The following is a 20543-nucleotide window of genomic DNA, read 5'->3' on the forward strand; positions in this document are numbered from 1 at the left end:
TTTGTTTGTAATCCTTAAACTTTGTTATATTACTGATGTTTGTTTGCAATTATTAACATTTGTTATAGTAGTGATTTGTCTGTTTCTTTCTTATGTGTCTGTATTGCCATACGATAAATAAGTAATAACTTGAGGATGTAACATCAAGTGACAAAAAATAATCAAAGGCTCTCCAGTAGAGAATATCCAAAGGTGTGTAGTTGAGTAGTTGAACATGAAATTAGTTTTTCATCTAAGAGAACTGACTTGCCAGTGAACCTGGTGTAAATAATGGAAATTATGTAACTTCAGCTCCCTTCAGTAAGGAAAGTAGTCATTGTCATGACAGTAGTGGAGATAATACATCAGAGGTCTACTGGTCATTGAACAACAATTCCAGTTGGGATCAGACTCATATACTAGAGATGGAATTTTATGGAGAAAACGAAGTTAGAAATGAAAGCTATTGGGCATCAATTTCCACAGTTTAAACCTAAGGTTTCTGTGCATCCACTAGTTTTTTCTAAAGTATTTTCAAGGAGCTTTATCTTCCTCCTGGGATAAAAGTATAAGGTTTAAAACAAACAATGAAAAATCCAGGATGGAATGTGACAGTATTATGAAAAGGAAAGTTGCTGCTCACCATATAGCAGAGATGCTGAGTTGCAGATAGGCAGAACAAAAAGACAATCTTTTTGTTGTGTCTATCTGTGATTCAGCATCTTCGCTATATGGTGAGTAGCAACTTTCCATTTCATAATAAAGTATAAGATTTATTATGTCATTTGGAGGAAGATGCTTCACAGTAGATGATATTAAATTTGAATACATTTAATGCTGTTAAAGATCTCTCCAGAGCATTTGAGGCCAAGTATTAGTCTGACAATGCGCAAAGAAAACTGTGATTAGAATTATTTGGCCCACAGAGATATATTGAAAACTGAGGCGTTTGTAGGAATTTTGTTGAGTACCATTTGGACCAAACTTTGTAGCTAGATAAGCTTGTGAGTGAGTTACATCTAAATGAACTGTTAATAACGTGGTTATCAGGTAAGGCATGAGTATGTTTAGTAGGTGAAAGGTGGACTCAAGACCAAACTCTATTAGAACTACTAGACCAATTCAATTATTTAAATAAGGCTAAAAATAAACTGAAACCTAGGATATCTAACTATGTACAAGTAAATAGTACTAGAAACAAGGTTATTAAAGGAAGAAGGAAGAGACAAAGGAAGAACACATTAATTACAGTGGGTATCAAACTCCAGAAATATAAGGGGATGAAATGATCCACAATATCATAATTAAAATAGTAATGACAGTGATAATAATAATAATAATAATGTAATGGTAATCATCCTAATGGCAACATAAGTAACAGGAACCATGATAATCAGACTTGTGGCAACAAAGGGGGTTATAAGCCAGTAAGCAATAGGATGATAATCTCAGAGGTCACAGGGGATGTTCAAGCCATCATTTTGACGAGTACATTGCAAACTTAAAATTGTTTTAAAAATGCTTTTCTCAAATACCAAGATCATCAAGCTTTAGATGAGGAATTACTTATGTACAAAGACGAATGGGAGATGAATATCTGAAGATTATTAGTACAAGGGGGTTTTGAGACTCAGATGGTAGAGTTTCTTTTGGAGATTGCTGGCCAAAACAGCTTATTGTTGAAAGAAATGTGGGAACAGAATAGAAGCAAATGGGAGATGTCCTTCTTTCCCAGTGAGCAATCTGCAGGTGGTAGGTTTAACTGGCACAAAAGGTAGAAGGACTGTTACTGGTGTTTAGAATTTCTGGAATAATGATACAACAGTAAATGCTGGTTGTAACTGACATTAAGTTACCTGTGTTGTTAGATATGGATTGGATGATCAGCCACAGTGTATTATTAGACTTACCATGAGGGTCATGCTCATACATGTCCATGACCAGCCGGTCTGAGTTAGGTTGAATAAGGGACAATTAAAAACTGATTCCATTGAGAAAATGAATAGTTACAAGATAAAGATGGAAAGAAATATAGAATTGATGGGTGAAGAAGATGCATTAGGAGTAATTAGAATTGATAGACATAACATATAGGAAGATCAGATCAAAGAGAAATGTGAGCCTGCTGCATGAACTGAAGCGGAAAGAAGTTAGCTGGTAAAGGTACTGAGAAGAAATGAGAAACCTTTTAGTGATAAACTAGGGTAACTGAAGGATATGAATGCAAATCTGAGATAATGTCACAGATACCATTTTTCACGATACCATATCCATTGCTTTGAGCATACATGAAGTGGCAAGGAAAGAGATACATCATATGGTCAGATGGTAAATTGTAGAGCTATCTGATTGTCTATATTATAAACCTACAGTAGTCATGAGGAAATCTAATGGTGATATTAGATTAGTTCTTGATGCTGGAATGTTGAATAAGATAAATGAAATTGAGAGAGATCCATCATTACCTATAGAAGAAACGTTGGTTAGGTTCCGCAACACTAAGTATTTAAGTATTGTAGATCTAATAGAAGGTAACTGGAAGGTTCCCTTGGCTGTGGAGTCTAGGAAGTATATGGATTTCATATTTGATGGAAGGTGTTATCAATATAAAGTTTCACCATTTGGACTTAACGTATCATTGGCTGCATTTATTTGTGCACTTGGTTTGGTATTATGGGATAAGTTCTTAGAGAAGGTATTTATTTATGTTGATGATTTTATGATTGTGACAGAGAACTGGGAAAAGCATATTATTACTGGAAGAATTCTTGGAAAGATTAACTGAAAAGGGAATACTTATTACGTTTTCAAAAGTGCATTTTGGATGTTGTTAAATAAAGCTTCTGTGACATATGGCAAGCCAGCAAGCTATTAAGCCTGATCCCAAATGTATAGAGGCAATAAGAAACTTCCTCCACCTATTTAATAAGAGAGATAAGGATTTATCCATATGGCAAGTCTGTATTCCCAAAGTACATATCTGTAAATTAATATGTCGAATTCATAAAATTTCTGGACATTTTGAAATAAAAGGGATCAAAAGAATTATCAAGAAAGAGTTAAGAATATGTAAATAGAACCAACAAACTAAACACAGGATGTTGGGTATGAATGTTCAGTTATACCCTATAATACCATCACACCTTTGAGATTTATCTACAATTGATATTTTCAGACCATTACCTTGAAGAATAAGAGTAAGTGATATTGGTGTAAGCCTATTCCAGTTATGTAAATTTATATCTGGTCAAAGTAGGCAATAGTTAAACTGTAATTAGAATTTTGCAAATGGAATAATTGCCTAAACTAGAGTGCCCTAATCATTTGATCTCAGATAATGGAGCTCATTTACCTCTCAGGCTTCTAAAGAGTTTTTGACAGTATGTCAAGTAACTCAATACAGCATATTTTAATTGCCTCCAGGCAAACCCTTTGGGAAGTGTGATGAGAGAATGAGGGTGTTTGGCTAGGACTTACTATTCCTCAAAGAGTTTTAAGTGAGATCCCTGATGACTGCACTGGGATAGCTCCCAGGGAAATAATTGCTGGTAAAATCGCAGGAGACAGGTAACTATATAAGACAAAAAAACCCTCAGGTGAAGGACTGGGAGGGATCAATAAATAATTTAGTAAACAGAAACCTGAAAAGAAGGGCATTAGCATGAATATTTAGATGAGGCCAGTGGACTGAACCTATTAATTTCAATGTTAATGAGAGAGTTTTCATCAGAAGCCCTGTATGAGGGACCTTTTGAGATAAAAGAAATACCTCATCCCACGATTGTAGTTGTAAAGAAGATAGGTACTGATAAAAATAGTAGGAAAGTATCATCTACATGATATAAGGAACTATTTGACTGTGCAGGTGCAGACTTTGACCATAAGTGATAATAATAAAGAGAAAAGGACTACAGAAGTAGACTATACATTAAATAATTTGTTTTCAGTCACAAATTATCTATTGGAAAGTGATATTAAAACAATAGAGAATATTAAAAAGTTGCTAAATGTATGAAAAATACAAAAGTAAAGTACTTTCCCACCACAGTTGATGAATAAGATACCAGAAGATCACTGATAGCATTGTATTTGTGCAGTAATACGATACATTGAAAAACGAGGGTAAGACAAAAAGTCAAGAAAAGTATGACCTGAAAGAAAAAAGGGCAGAAATATGTCAAAGTAAGATGGAAGTGTGAGGTAGGAAGAACTGTAAGGAAAAGAATTTGAAGTTGAAGGTAGAATACCTTGAGAATACCAGAAGTATTATTTAGTGATGGTTTGATGAAGAGGGTATGAGAGATTGCTGGAAGCCTCCATCAAAGTCACACGGCACAAGGAAAAGCTGTAATGCTCAACAGAATTAAAAATTTTTTTGTTCTTGGGTTTGTATGGGTGATTATGTTGGTGTTCACATGACAGAATAAATGTCTTCAATGGTGATAAATTTTGAGTAATTGAGAATTATGAGTTTGTTGTTGCATGTGTGTTTAGCAGGGTAAGTGCCTATTAAAGCTTTGTACTGGATGGGGGTACTCTCTCTTAAATTTTTCTGGATGAGAATATGTTTCTCATTATCTTTGAGACGAGCAGTTAATTGCATGGGTTAAATGCCTGGTAAGGTCAGCATACGTGGTATGGTGATCACAACATGAAAGGTATATATGCAGATGGAACAAGCAAGACATTAGGGTGACTCATGATGTGAAGAAGCAATGAATGCATCTTTCATCACACGTTATTTAAAGGTTAAAGAATATATGATTAAAACCTGTATGGCCTCTGGAACTTATCAGAAATAAATTGTAGAACAAAATTAAACAACAATTTGAAATAAGATGATTTTAGATTTGATAAAGAACTGAGAATCATTAAAAGGGAATAAAAGAAGCACAGCTTCTCAACCACCAAATCAGCCATTGGAGAAAATATGATGTGAGTAAATGTCACTAGTTTGGATTTAAGTTAATTATTTTATTGTAACATTTGTAGAGAGAGAATTCCATCTCAGCTAGGTTAGGTGTGGATCTGTGATAAGTTAATGTGAGGAGGAGGTTCTGTAATGTGTCAAAACATTTTGTGCAGTACATTACAGATTAGTTGTCACCTCAATTCATTTTGGACAGACTTACATGCATTTGTATGGCTAAAACATGGATATTATAGAATAGTTTATTATGATGTTATATTTGTGCTGTATGTATATTGTTGTAGAGAAAGAGAAGTCGTGTAGAGGTGAGAAGCTGCCACTTCTGGTGGAACCAGTGATTCAGGCTGGACAAGGTTTTGGCCAGCAAAGATAACATACGAGCAGCATCTGGCTGCTATTCCACATCATGTCAGCAGAAATAAAGAATTAAGCCAATGTTAGAAGCAGGGCATTAGTTGGGCTGGTAATAACCAGCACTCACTACTGGGAATTATAGAATTTCCCAAATAGTGTATCAGAAGGTCTAAAACCTGCAAATTTATTGCAGTATGGACTGGCTCTCAAAATATCAATCCTGTAGTTGTTTAAAAGTCTATAAATTTAATGAGTCTGTTAGATAACAGAAAATAATCTCATACAACACGCATAATAATGGTGAGATGATAATATTGAGGAAAGATTTTTCTTTTTGCTACACATTACAAAGTAGTAGAAAAAAATGTGCTTCACCAATGAATTAGTTCATCTGATTTTAACCATTGTCATCCTCTTGCACCAAATCAAGTTTAATGATAATCAGTAATAGTCAATACAATACCTCACTGCTCAGCAAAATGTGATCTGTTTTATGTTAATGAGACTTGCTGTATCTAGAATTAGTTTACATTTGAAAGAGAATCTTGATTACAAAAACAGTAGGTACTGTGACTTGTTAGGAGTCAGGTGTTATATATATGGCCACAAAATAAAAAGAAAAGTGAGTTTACTAAAGTGGTTCAAACAAAATAAACGTGATGAAACTGGTAAATCTGAAAGAAATACAGCAAAAATTTTGAATAGAGATAGTGATGGTGCCAAAAGTGCAGTGAAATGACTCGCCACAGTGGAAAGTGCAGTAAGTACCTCTACAAGCTCTGCAATAAATTGTGTAATGGGTTCATTCAGTGTCAACCACATCTCTGCGTCCTTGTTGGACCTCAGATCAGTGGAGTTATTTCAGTGCTGAGAATCAATCAATAAAGTTAACATAGGATGTAAGATACATTCAGAAGCAAATTTTATTCCTGATAGGCCTTAGGGACTTCACATTTTGCAGGAATGAATACAGGGAAAAATGTATTACTATGAAAGACAACAGATTTCAAAGAAAAAATTCACGATCATAAATTAAGTAAATCGCACATGTCAGAAATAGTAGAATCAAGCAAAAAGTAAAACTTAGGACAAGGAGTTACAGAAATGAAAAGAGAAAAGTTGGAACTGCTGTTCATGTTTTTAGAACAGCTTATAAAATTGCAAAATATCAGAGACCTTATACTGATATGCCATTTGATACAGATCTCCAGTCTCTTAATGGGCTCAGTATGGGAAGAATCCTTCACACAAATTTCTCTTGTACTAATATCACATCTCATTTCACTAAAAGTATGCATAAAGGGTCATGAAGCATATTGTAGACAACAAATGGGAAATGAGAATATTAATAAATGAATCTAGTACATTAAGCAAACAGGAGACACTAGTTATGTGTTTAAAATTTTTATGTGGAAAATGCTGACAACTGTCAAACTATGTTTCTAGATTTGACTTGACTAGAGTGGCACAGCTTCTAGTGTTACTACTGTCCTCTTTAAAAAAACTCAACTTCTTTGGAATGAGTGAAGAATATTTAAAAGAATGTCTTATATGTTTTTCGTTTGATGGTGTTTCAACAATCATACAGAGAAGCAGTGGTGTAGGGGTGGAACTTAAGACTGGCACTGCAGCAACAATAGACTATAGTTCAATTCCTTTATCTTGGCGGCTCGCGCATGCCCGTCCAGACGCGGGAGACTGCTGTGTTGCCAGTTGCACACGACGCACGCGCCAATAGAAGCAGCGCCATAGTATAGCTAGTTTGCAAGCTTACGTTTAGGGGGGAGCGCGCAGTTCATGAAGTAAAGCCACCACGGCTGCATTAACCCTTTCGCTGTTACAAAGACGTGCTCCATGCATTCCGCGCCGTGCGCGATTTTGTCACTGCACTGCTCACCTGTGTAGACACATGGTGTTCCCACTGCTTTGACACACTTATCATTCGATTCCACAAAAACTATTTGGCCCAAAAATTAGATTTTTACATGTCTTCTTGACTGATACCTTCCCCCCATAAATGACTTAATTTTGTTTCGATGTTCAACGCAGTTATTATGCAGCATTAAATGTAGTAAACCATTGCACGAAATTTAGAAGAGTTTGCAGAGGTAGAAGTCCATAGCGTATATTTCCGTATGGTCGATTTTAGTTGCTACAATGTTGAGAATGAAATGTGGACAAGATACCTAAATTTCATATAAAATTTACTGTATAACAATATCTCATTTAAGTACCACATAGGTGTCGTATGTAATATTGAGAAATATTCCGTCTTTCGCGACTGTAACAAAAGTTTTATTTACACTGAGCACGTTTGGCTTTATTTTAAAGCACTTCAATGAATCGAAAGGAAGTAGACAAAATACATTAAACAAAACTGTGGACTTACAAAAACATTAGAACTTGAATATACCGTCTATCAGTGAAGTGCTCTCAGCTACGTCAAATATAATTTTTGTGTGTGGCACACACAAACATCATTTATTTGCTAAAACACTGATCAGCCAACACAAACGTTGAATATTGTGTTACCGCAGCACAAAACTACGAAAGGTGACTTGGCAATGGAGGAGACAAAATACTGTCCACTGAAGATGCTTCAAAAGAGAGAAACGCGTCTGGTCTAAATGAGTCGCTTATTACAGTTGCAGAAGAGGAATATATTTCAGTACCATTGGTGAAACTGCGACTGTGGAACAAAAACAAGAAAGAGAACATGAGTACCATTGTGTATGTGCCATACCTTTCATTGATTGAAGTGCTTTAAAATAAAGCCAAACGCGTCCGGTGTAAATAAAACTTTTATTACAGTCGCGAAAGACGGAATATTTCTCAATATTACATACGACACCTATGTGGTACTTAAATTAAATGAGGTATTGTTATACAGTAAATTTTATATGAAATTTAGGTATCTTGTCCACATTTCATTCTCAACATTGTGGCAACTAAAATCAACCATACGGAAAGTATACACTATGGACTTCTACCTCTGCAAACTCTTCAAAATTTCGTGCAATGGTTTACTACATTTAATGCTGCATAATAACTGCGTTGAACATCGAAACAAAATTAAGTCATTTATGGGGGGAAGGTATTAGTCAAGAAGACGTGTAAAAATCAGATTTTTGGGCCAAATAGTTTTTGTGAAATCGAATGATAAGTGTGTCAAAGCAGTGGGAACACCATGTGTCTGCAAAGGTGAGCAGTGCAGTGATGACAAAATTGTGCACAGCGCGGAATGTGGGGAGCACGTGTCTGCAGCAGCGAAAGGGTTCATGAAGAGACAAAGCACTAGAAATATAAAAAAATTGCATTCAAACGAATATAATTCATGAAGTAAGGCACTTCAATATTGTTTTTAAATAATTAAAATATTAAGCTCTGCACAAGGTTTGAATTCATAACCTTTCGCGTAGAAGTCCAACACCTTAACCATTACGCTAACGTAGATCGTCTGCCTACAGAATAATGTGAGGAGTCTAACAACTCACGCTAAATACTAACAAACACTTTTGGTATGATTATGAATTACTCACGGTTCGTCGAAGTACAATAAGAAATAAACAATTACCGCTCTTCTTTAGCGCGAAAGAGGGGTTCGTGAGATTGATACAAACACCTTTCCTTCCTATCGCCTGAATTAGGAGTCTTATTGCTTGTTTGGTTTAATTAATTGATAGAATATGAAGCAATTGGCATAAAGAACACTTTTTCCAAACTTTCTATAAAAGAAAGTCTGCTATCAAGACATTGCTTTTGTTCTATTACTTTATTTATGACTGAACGTTTCTAATACTGCAGTTGAGATCTGGCAACATCGTTCTCTGTTCATTGGGTGACTGTGTTTTGTGACGTCAGATGCGCAGAACGAACCTAAACTCGGCCGCCAACATAAATGACGCGCACTTTAGAGCTAGCTGTTAATGATTCCATCAGGGAAGTCCTTGGAATTAATTACTTTCAGATATTTGTAGAAAAACTGTATGCTGTATACAATGAGTCTCCCAAGAACAAAAGGGAAATAAACATCTGTGCAAAAGCTTTGGGTCAACAAATGTTTCATATTGGTAAAATTTTACAATTCACTGGGTTTCATCAACTAAAACAACTCTACAAGCTAGTTGGGAAAACTTTGACAGTTATATTCCCTTTTTAACATGGGTGAGGATGATGTTACAAGAGATCAAAAAGAAAAAGGCAAATATTCTGCTTTACAGAAATATTTAGGAAATGCAGAGTTTGTAGGGAATTTAAGAATAATGTTGCATGCATTGATAGGATTAGCTGATGTATTTATTGCAACCTTCAAAAGAGGGAAATGAAACTGCCAACAGCAGAGATGGCATGTTGAGTTGCAGACAGGTACAACATTGCAGTGATCTTTCCTTTTCCTAACACTGCTGTTATTTCAGCCTGAAGTTTCCTTGTTCGATAAAAGGAACTGTTCAAATATTTCAGTCATTGCAACAAAATTTTGACCATTATGTTAAAATAGCTAACTGCGTGACGAAAGTGAGTAATTTAAAATCTGTGCCTTTGGCAAGATCCAATAAAATACAAATCATACATGCTTACAGTTTTACAGGAGTCTTTCTACTCATTTACAAATGAGACTATAACCCCTTTAAGAAATGCTCTTTTGGTGGATCATGTATCTGATTTGATGTTCATCAACTGGACCTCTGCTTTCTGTACTGTATCCACTGCCATATGTGAAATTCTGGCTGGTAACTGGGAGGCAATCAGCAGAGGATGTCTATTGTTGGAGCAACATCCCTTTGAGCCTGTCTGAAAAATTTTGAGGTATAGGGTGAATACCAGAAGTTATAATTTTCTGACTAAAGCCCGGGTTAGAAGTGAGCTATCATTTATCATCATTTATTCAGTTAATGGTTCCAACATGGGTTAACATGATTGTAATGGCAGTTCATGTTTATGGATAGTTTTCCATAAGTACATGACACTCTGAACATAGTCAGGTTTAAGTGGTTCTATGGTCAGTTCAGTGTGAGAACTGAATTACCATTGGAACTAGTGATTCAATTATTGGCTGTAGATAATTCCATAAGCTTTCATCCAGGTTCTGTAGGGTATACAAAGGAATAGTTCATTGAAAGTGTAGATCTCTATTGTAGATCTTGTGCAGTTTTGAAGCCATGCTGGGGCATGTAGGATTGGTTTAAACCGTAACAGGATTTTTAAACTGAAACTGCAATATTGTGAATAGTTTTGATTGAAGTTTGATTGGAAGGTGTTGGAAGTCAGTATAGCCAGTATAGGTTCTGACTTTGTTCCAGTTTTCAAAACTAGTGGCCTGTACAGAACACTCTTGCAGGGAAGAGGAGGTTCTGAATATTGCTGGCTGTTGTATATGGAAGCTTTGAGATCATGGGATGATTCATCTGCTAAATTTGTTGGAAAGGTCCTAAGTAAATATTTCTGGAACTTTTGGAATTCATGATACAGCATAAGTAGAACACTATTTTGTAAGGTCTAACTCTGACGTTTTATTATTATGTACACAAACCTACTTCAGAGATATCTGTGGCAAGTGTCCATTTTAAAAATGTGGGAAAAAATAGAAGAATAGCCAACACCTGAAGAGACAGAACTTTGATTATTTGTGTTAATTTAGTGTCAAAGTAGTGACAGCAATTAGTTTTTTTTTTCAGTGAGCCAGTTTAATAGTAGTGTAAGGGATCTGGGAGATGTGGTATTTTCTACCGGATTTGTCGATACCAAATTGTAAATGTTTTCTTATATTTTTGTCAAAATTTTTTTTATTGTTATTTGCCTTATGTTAATTTACTTATATTTTTGAGAGTGACAGCATATTGAGTACTATTAGTAAATGTGACGAAGAATATCAAAGAGACTGATTACAAGTGGAAGCTTGTGTGTTGTGTAAAATGTCTTTGATGCTGGAGCCGTCTTTGACTGTAGTCAGTAGGCAGTTAACTCTTGGTGTGTGTTGACGGTAGAACAATGTGCAGGTCGCCGTCATAAATAATTTGCTAGTGAAAAAAAAATTATGTTACTATTTTTTTATATAAACTTTAAGAAGAAACCACATTCGAAGAAATGGTATTTGAAGCACCAAAAATGAGGCAAACGCATTGAATCAGGTCATTTCTGCAACCGACAAAGATGCATTGTGAAATCATACTTCCACTAGACAACTGAAGCCAAGACCAATATCGCCTTGTAAACATCTAATGGAAAAGGTACTGTCACGAAATATGCCAAATTTAAGTAAATAAAAATAGTGAGCATATTTCAGTAGTATTTTGTAGAAGATGGGCATTCATGCAGAGTGACATTGTATGTTTTATTGTACGAAAAATAAACCATGTTCATGGAGGAAATTTAAAAAAAATCCCAACTAATTTATTGGTCTCCCCTAGATAAAAATTACAAACTCCAACTCTATCTGTAAATAAAAGAGTAATTAAAATGCTAGAAAAAGGATAGATTGCTACTCACAGCATAGCAGAGATACTGAGTTGCAGACAGGCGCAACAAAAAGGCTACTAAACACGTCAGCTTTCAGCCATAGGGCCTTTTTCTGAAATAGACAAAAAGTACACACACACACACACACACACACACACACACACACACACACACACACATTCATGCAAATGCAGCTCACACACGCATGACCACTGCCTCTGGCTGCCAGGGCCAGACTGCAAGCAACAGAATATGACAGGAGGAGCAATCTGGTTGGGCAGGGGAAGGGGTGGGGGGGGGGGGGGGAGGGAGAAGGTGGAGGTAAGGAGGAGGCAGAGGTGGAGAGGGGAAGGGAGAAAAGAGTACAGGTGGGAGACAGTAAAGTATTTTTTGTGGAAGCATACAAGGACAAGATGCAGAGAGGATAGGGCAGCTAGGTGCAGTAGCTAGGTGCAGTCAGGAGCTAGACAGAATGCTTGGTGGAGGTGGGGGGTGAAAAAGGAGAGATGTAAAAAGACTGTGGGTGCACTTGTGTAATAGACGGCTGTGGAGTAGGAACAGGGAAGAGGATAGGTGGGTCAAGGACGATGACTAACAAAGGTTGATGCCAGAAGGTTTATGGGTATGTAGGATATTTTGCAGGCGGGTTCCCATCTGTGCAATTCAGAAAAGCTGGTGTTGGTAGGAAGGATCCAGATGGCACAGGCTGTGAAGCAGAAGAACATTGTGTTGGGCAGTGCACTCAGCAACTGGGTGGTCCAGCTGTTTCTTGGCCACAGTTTGTCTGTGGCTGCCCAGTTTGTCGTGCCCATGTAGAATGAAGTACAGTGGTAGCAGCTTAGCTTGTAGATCATGACTGGTTTCACAGGTAGCCCTGCCTTTGATGGGATAGGTGATGCTTGTGACTGGACTGCTGTAGATGGTGGTGGGAGGATGTATGGGAAAGATCTTGCACCCGGGTCTATTCCAAGGATATGAGCCATGAGCAAGGGGTTGGGAGCAGGGGTTGAGTAGAGATGATTGAGGATATTGTGTAGGTTTGGTGGCTGGCAGACAGAATAGCACTGTGAGAGGGGTAGGGAGGATAGTGGATAGGACATTCCTCATTTCATGACACAACGAGAGGTAGTCAAAACCTTGATGGAGAATGTGATTCAGTTGCTCCAGTCCTAGATGTTACTGAGTCACGAGGGGAGTGTTCCTTTGTGGCCAAACAGTGGGACCCTGAGAGATGGTGAGTGATTGGAGAGATAAGGCATGAGATGTCTGTTTCTGTACAAGCATGTGAGGGTAATTACAATCTTTGAAGACGTCAGTGAGATCCTTGTGATGGCCATGGATGGCTAGGTTGTATGGAAGGAAATTCTTGCTGTGGAATAGGTGAAAGCTGTCGAAGTGGAGACATTGCTGGAGTTTGGTAGATTTGATATAGACGGAGGTACTGATGTAGCCATGTTTGAGGTGAAGGTCAACATCGAGGAATGTGGCTTGTTGGGTTGAAGAGGACCAGGTGAAGTGAATGGAGGAGAAGATGTCGAGATTCTGGAGGACTGTGGATAGGGTGTCCTCACCTTCAGTCTAGATCACGAAGATGTCATCAGTGACTCTGAACAAGGTGAGGGGTTTGAGATTCGGGATGGTTAGGAAGGATTCCTTCAGATGGTACATGGCTAGGTTGGTATAGGATGGTGATATGTGGGGACCCATTGCCATAACCCATATTTGTTTGTAGGTGATGCCTGAAAAGGAGGGGTAATTGCAGGTGAGGATATTGTTCGTCATGGCGAGCAGGAAGGAAGCTGTAGGTTTGGAATCCATAGATCACTGGGGAAAGTAATACTCAATAGCAGCAAGGCCATGGGCATGAAGGGTGGTGGCTTCAATAGTGACAAGCATGGCACCATGTGGTAAAGGAACAGGAACTGTGGAGAGCTGGAGGAGGAAATGGTTAATATCTTTTATATAGGAGGGTAAGTTGCAGGTGATAGGCTGAAGGCGTTGGTCTATAAGAGCAGAGATTCTCTCAGTGGGGTCACAGTAACCAGCCACAATGGTGTATCCTAGATGGTCAGGTTTATGGACTTTAGGAAGTATGTAGAAGGTAAGAGTGTAGGGAGTGGTAGTGGTGAGGAGAGAAAGACTCTGGAGAGAGGTTTTGGGAAGGACTGAAGGCTTTAAGGAGAGACTGGAGATCCTGATAGATTTCTGGAATGGGGTCACTGTGGAAGGGTTTTTAGGTGACAGATCTGACAGCTGGCAGAGCCCTGTTAGCTTGAATGTCAAGGGATATGGGGAATGATGGTGAGGCAAGGTTCCAGGTTAAGAAATTCTGTAAAGTTAACAGGGAAACGGGGTGATTTGGGGAGGGGGGGGGGGGCAAAGAGCTGGATCACAGTTGGATGGAGTAGTGAACTGAGTCAGGCAGGGCTAAGCGTTGATCTTAAGTTGAGTCTGACTGGTAGGGTTGGTGGCAAAAACGCTTTTCCAATGTTGGGACCGGGAGAAGGAGAGAAGATCTTTAAGTCGAGCATGACTGAATTTTGGAGTGAGACAAAAGGTAAGGCCTTTGGAAAGGATTTACACTTCTATGTGGCTAAGGCTTTTGGAGGAAAGGTTCATGACTGTTTTTTGGATGTGTTTAGGTTCTGGATTCTATATGGTGGTGGAAGGAAGTTTTTGAGGATAGGGTGAATGTACCAGGTCTGTCAGGCAGGGACTGTCAGCTATGAAGGGATGTGGGGGAGGGTTGGAGGCCATTTTAGAGGTGGTGGGGATGGTAGTTCAAGGCTAGAGTAGGAAGTGAACAGTTTGGAGAGGTTTTTGAGGTGGCCGCAGCTGTGTGTGTGAGTTGCATTTGCATGTGTGTGTGTGTGTGTGTGTGTGTGTGTGTGTGTGTGTGTGTGTGTGTGTGTGTGTGTGTGTCTGTCTGTCTGTTGCCTATTGTTGACAAAGGCCTTAATGGCCAAAAGCTTTATCTGTGACAGTCTTTTTGTTGCGCCTATCTGCGACTCAGCATCTCCGCTAAGTGGTGAGTAGGAGCTTTCCTTTTCATAATATTGTTACATTCCATACTGTATTTTCCACTGTTTAAGTTGACGTTATACATGGTTAAGTGGTACTGACTTGGGGAGGAGGGGCAGTTATTTGAATTAATTATAGTGTCTAACCTCACAATGTTTAAGCATCATTTTCTGGCAGATTTCAGGAAGTTTAGGAGCTCAACAGCAGGGGATGGTGAGGCTGTCCAAGCTGTGACTGCAGTGAGATGGCACTGGCAGTGTGACAACAAAAAAGGAACATGTGCAAAATAGATGGAACAAGTAATGATCCAGAAATACTTCCACATTATAAACAGTACTGTAATGTATTAACAAAAGTTGCAAAAAGTCTATATTTCTGCACATCATGTCTGAAATTGACAGTTCAGACAATAGAATAAAATCAATATGGAATATTGTCAAAGAGAGAAAGGTAAAGGAGCCATAGAAGATGACATTATTTCTGTTAAAGAGAATGTGAGCATTGTCAAAGAAAGTTTGTGTGTAGCAGATTTCATTAATAAATAATTTTTAAAAAAAGGGTAAGAAAATTCATGCAAATAGTTCAGAAGAGAAAGCAAAACAGTATGAAAAGAAGCAATACAAAGGGGATTTAGTGAAATAGAACTTAATCTCACATCCTCAAGTGAAATAAGAAAGATCATCATGACTCTAAGAAGTAAGAGTCCATATTGAGTGAATAATAATATAAGTTGCAGTCCTACAGCATATAATGTTTCCTAGACTGATTAAAAATATATTATTGTGCGACATCTCCCAGAACGCAAGAAGGTCTACTAAACGTGAATTCTAAAATATATACCTTAGGAGCAATGAGCACTATTTCATGTTCAATACTGGGAAACAAATCTCTTCTGCTGCAAGCTCTTTGCTTTCTATGTTTTTAGAGGAGGTACTATGGACCAAAACAAGAAAAAAATTGTCTAGTAAACCGGGGCCCTAGAATGCATACCATAAGAGCTATGATCACTTGTTCATCAGAAGAAATGTGTTTCACAATAGTGAAGATGAACAAGTGCTCATTTCTCTTACAATATGCACTTCAGAGCTCATGTTTAACGGCAATTTTTTTGTTTGTTTGTTCCATATTACCACCCATTAAAATGTGGAAAGCAAAGAGTTTGCAGCAGAACTGTTTCACAGTAAAGAAGAGGAAATTAATTAAAGTCATATGGCACGAATGACTGAAACATCGTAAAGGGCATGGTCAACCATCTAATCCGAAAGGTTTTTTCCTATCCTCCATACCCACAGCACCTATGAAGCACTGCAGAAGGTTGGAACTGAATCCAGGACATTGGTACAAATACTGGTGGCCAGGGACTTCATGCCGTTACCCCTCATGTCCCCTGTGCCATAAAGGCAAAGGAAAAATTGTCAGCAGCATTCTGCATACCTAGATGGTGCTTTACTTTAGTGATGTGACAGGATCCAGTGTATTTGCGTCAACGTGGTCATTGACTTATTTCACAGGATTGAGGATGAAGTGCTCATAGCTCTTAAGGTATGCAGTTTAGAGCCCATGTTTACTAAATTTTTATGTTTTGAATAATCATTCCTGCCAATATCCATAAATATTGACCATTCCTTCTGGGATACTCTGTATAAAGAGTGTGGTTTCATCCAAAGAGTGAAGCCCCATTGTGAAGTTGATACCTCACAATGGATCCACAAGCCAAGTACAGTCCCTGCCAGATGCAAGCATGGATGAGAGACATTGATAAAGACACACCGTCAAGAGGTTCGATACACTGCCACTGCTGGAGGTCTACATACAGAGTGCAGCATCACTCGCCCTCTTGCCCCACTTTTTGATAGCCCAGTCTGATAGCAGCATCATCACAACTCAGATCCAGAAACAAGCTAGTATATCATTAGTCAGAACTGTGTACCACAGTTCACAGTTAAATGAATGTGAACTTGACTGTCATTCAGTACTAACCAAAGTAATAAACAGTTATTATTGTGTTCTGCGACTTTACTAAACATACAGTGTCATTCATGTGGACATGGATTTGATCCAAGTTCAGTATTTTGTATGAAGAGTTTTACTGAAGTGGACTAATATTCTTTATATGTGTTATAGTAACTGCTCAACCTCCTTCAGAAGTAAAACTAGCGAACTGTCATCTAGGCTTGCTACAACTTTTATAAAAAGAACGGTGACAACACAGATGTTATTAACTTCCAGCCAGTCTCACTCCTTACATCATCTTCTAAAATTGTTGGGAAGCTAATTTATTCCAGGGTTGTCACCAACCTTTGTATTAGAAGAACACTTAGCCAACTGCAATTCAGATGTCAAAAAGGCCACTTGCTGAGACAGTTTTTTTACATCTACTGTGCACATAATAAAGTAATTAAATGATAAAATATCACCAGTTGGGATCTTATGCGATTGTGTGAATCATAATATGCTATTAGAGAAGTTAAGCTTTTATGGACTACACAGTATCGCACACTTCTGAATTGTTATTTAAAAAAAAAAAAAAAAAAAAGAGAATGCAAAAAGTTATCCCAGCTGTTCGAGTAATACAAGGAAGGCTACCACATCATCTGCATGGGGGGGGGGGGGGGGGGGGGGGGGAATTACAGTGGGAGCTCTATGGCGTTTGATCATTGTTTAGTTACAGTTCTCGCATTATGTTAATGATCTACCATTTTATTTGAAAATGGAGGTGAAATTAGTTGTGTTTGCAGATGACAGGAGCATTGTTGGAAGCCAAGCAAAGGAGTATCCAAATAGAAAATAGTAAATAATGTCCCTGTGAGTTACTGGCTGGTTTGGCATAAATGGGCTAGCTTTAATCTCCATCCGGTTTTGTATTTCATAAATATCCCACCTTCTGTTAACCTCATATACCAACAAAAAAACATTAACAGTGTGGAAAGTTCTTAGATGTGCACATTGATGAAACTTACACTGGAAAAGCCTGTAGTAAACCTTCTAAAACATTTAGGTTTGTCTACTTTTGGTATAAGAATAATTGCCAACTTCGTGTATATAAAACTCAGTAAGTCCATGTAATTTGCATATTTTCATTCATTGATGTCTTACGGGATAATGTTATGATATATCTCCTCAATTAGGAAAAAGTATTCATTGCACAAAAGAAAATAATCAGAATTCAGCAGGACTTCACGCACATTCATCTTGCAGGCATCTCTTTGAGCAGCAAGGAATTTTAACCACAGTCTCACAGTGTAGTTATTCTCTTATGAAATTTGTTGTCAACAATCCATCTGAGTTTGAGAGTAGCAGACATATTGACAGCTATAACACTAGAAGAACAAATAATTTGCATTGCTCTTTGATGAATCAAAATATGGCATGGAAAGGAGTAATTTATGCAGTTTTCCAATGTGCCCCTGGGAATAAAATTACTGATAGGTAGCAGAACTGTTTTCAGATTGTTGATTAAAGATTTTTCTCTGTAACAACTTTTTTATATCATAGAGGAATTCTTGAATAGAGATAATTATTCTTAAAGCTGTGGTTTCAAAAAATCCTTAATAGACAAAATCACAAATGTTATTTTATTGATTACTGCTTTCGGCTTATCTACCACCCATCTTCAGATCATAACAAAATACTTAAGTTAGTGTACAACTGCTAAATGATGGGACACATTGTAATAATTTGCATGAGGGAGATTGTTTGTTATGAAATCCAATGGAACAATTATGTAAATTATTATATAAGTCATAGCATGTAATGGACCATCCTTTCTGAGGCTAGTTTCCTTGTTGGAAGCTGTTGCTGGCTAGGCCTGTCACAGCTTCACCAGAACTCAATTAGCTGCAATTTTCTGTAGTTCCTACAGGGTCTTCTCAGTTACTATAGCAGACCTGGTGCACTCAAAGTCTTCACTCTCCTTCACTCCTGTAGTCCACCTCATATTGTGTGGTGTTGTCCACTTCCCACAACTTGTGTGAGAAGTTGGTCTTCTGAGAGGTTGGTATTCTAGATGGTAGAAAGGTGTGATGGCATGTATTGGAAAAAGAGGCAAGGACTGGACCACAGTGAACAAAGAAAGATGGGGGGAAAACAGGTCTAGATGGCAAGGGTCTGTTCGAAACAGACCCTGCCTGGGGATGGAAACTGTTCAAGATGATGATGAGATGTGATGCACACAGACAAATTCAGACAGTTCTCATATGTGTACTCTGTAGATGAGATGCGTGTTCTCATTTTGAGTCCATAACAGTCACTGCTTATGACATTACTTTAGAATAACAAAGTTACAAGCATGATCTCAGTGTTCATGTGTGAAAACTGTCTGACTCAGTCTGTGTGCATGATATATGGTAGCCTTTTATTCTGGGATAATTTGCATCACTGTTCCATTGGACTGCATAACATATGATCCTGGTCACATAAATTATGATGACAAGTCCTGCTGTTCGGCAATTGTACACTGATCAGTGTATCTTACTTTGATCTGAAAATGGCTTGTAGATAAGCTGAAATTATTAATCAATAAAGTTGCATTTGCGATCTTGACTATTAAAGATTTTTTGAATCCACAGTTTTGACCTAATGGATTGCTTATCAGCAAAGCTGAACATGCCAAATTTTCTAATGGGTGTTCTATGTTTGTTCAGTTGACATGTTCCACATCATAATGTTTACTGCAAATATGAAGTGTGGAACATGTAACTGTTGTGCAGGACTGTCCCTTGTGTACTTACTGTATCAGAATGTGCACTGGCAACAAACACAAAATAAATAATCCTGTTCTTTCCTGTGTTCCATACATCACCTTACACTGTGTCAGTGTTCATCACAATTGTCTAAACAATACTGGTACACAGTTGATATACTATTTTTAGATCAAAGTAAAGCAACAATAAACCACTTCCCATGTAGCATTTACATGTCTGGTACGCGGGAATATGAAACACAAAAAAAGAAAGCCAGAGTTTAGCATTCCACCAGAGTTGAAGTAGTACAGATAAGCTGGACAAGGACAGAGGCAGAAGTTAGCCATGAGACTTTTAAGTGAACCATTTCTGTACTTGCTTGAATTTCTTTAGATAAATAAGAGTATGGCTGGAGAGGCAACTACCAACCAAGATGGAACAGTGGCAAGACACTGTAATTGTGTTTGGAAGGACTCCAAGCAAATCCCCACCCAGCCACATGGATTTAGATTTCCTATGGTCTCCTTAAATCACTTAAAGCAAATACTAGGTTGGTTCTGTCGAAAAGGGTTCAGTCGATTTCCTTCTCCTTTCTTTTCTAAACCAAGCTTGAGCTTAGTCCTGAATGACTTGTTGCCAATAGACAACTGAACCCTGCTTCACCTAGATGTGCATCATAGCTAAAGTGCCACCTCACCCACCACCATAATGAATCATTGATTACTTGGAATCACCAGTGACTTCTTCATCGTGGACAGTTTCCAGCCACTGGCTGGGTCTGTCGGGAACACAAGCCTCTCCATCGTGTTCTGTCTTTCCACCATTCCCCCTCTTCCACCTTCGTCCAGTTCTCTCCTCTTCTCATCACACATTCCTTCACTCCCTTCACCCATCTATCTCTTGGTCTTCCTCTGGGCCTCTTCCCCTCCAGTTGCAGATCAAACATCCTCTTTGGAATTCTTCCCTCACCCATTCTCTTCATGTGTCCATACCACTGCAGTCTTGATTTTTCTATCCTGTCCTGTACTGGTTCCTCCTTTAGTCTTTCCCTCACATACACATTTCGCAATCTGTCTCGTCTTGTTACACTCAACCTGCTCCTCTGGAACTTCATTTCACTA

At 38.0% G+C, this 20543-nt stretch overlaps 1 protein-coding gene across 1 annotated transcript in view; it reads right to left on the reverse strand.

The window, feature by feature from the left end:
• Positions 1-20543, reverse strand: part of LOC126484978 (armadillo repeat-containing protein gudu) — a gene marked incomplete at its 5' end in the record, with an annotated part of 199433 nt that overhangs the window by 88408 nt on the left and 90482 nt on the right. The gene's annotated exons all lie outside the window — the stretch shown is intronic.

The sequence above is a fragment of the Schistocerca serialis genome, chromosome 6 (genome assembly GCF_023864345.2).
Source record: "Schistocerca serialis cubense isolate TAMUIC-IGC-003099 chromosome 6, iqSchSeri2.2, whole genome shotgun sequence".
In the NCBI taxonomy this organism is placed as follows: Eukaryota; Metazoa; Arthropoda; class Insecta; order Orthoptera; family Acrididae; genus Schistocerca; species Schistocerca serialis.